Consider the following 396-nt stretch of genomic DNA (forward strand, 5'->3'; position numbering starts at 1 on the left):
GTCAGTATATATTTCATAATTTACTCTGCTTTTGTTTGACCTAAAATGATGAGATGCATTTTTAAAAAGCAGTTCGAAGTTAACATGGATATATCCACAGACACATGTATGTAATGTTAAGATTTCGTTTCTTTTAGGGGGGAATGTATTTTAATGTAACAGGGATGAAAGCCTTATGTTAGGAGCTCTGCTTCCCAGGGAGCAGGAACGTGCTTTCTTCTTTTCTAGTGGAGGGTGGGAAAGTGTGGGGAGGGGGACACACGGGCGACTGGGAGGAGCAGTGCACTGTGGTTGGAGGCAGGACACTGCCCTCAGGCCCTCGCCCAGCCCTCCTGCGTGTCCTAGGCCAGTCATTTCCTGGTCTGGTCCTCAGTTTCTCCATCCCTGCCTCCACTG

This window comes from Diceros bicornis, chromosome 14 (genome assembly GCF_020826845.1).
Source record: "Diceros bicornis minor isolate mBicDic1 chromosome 14, mDicBic1.mat.cur, whole genome shotgun sequence".
Classification (NCBI taxonomy): Eukaryota; Metazoa; Chordata; class Mammalia; order Perissodactyla; family Rhinocerotidae; genus Diceros; species Diceros bicornis.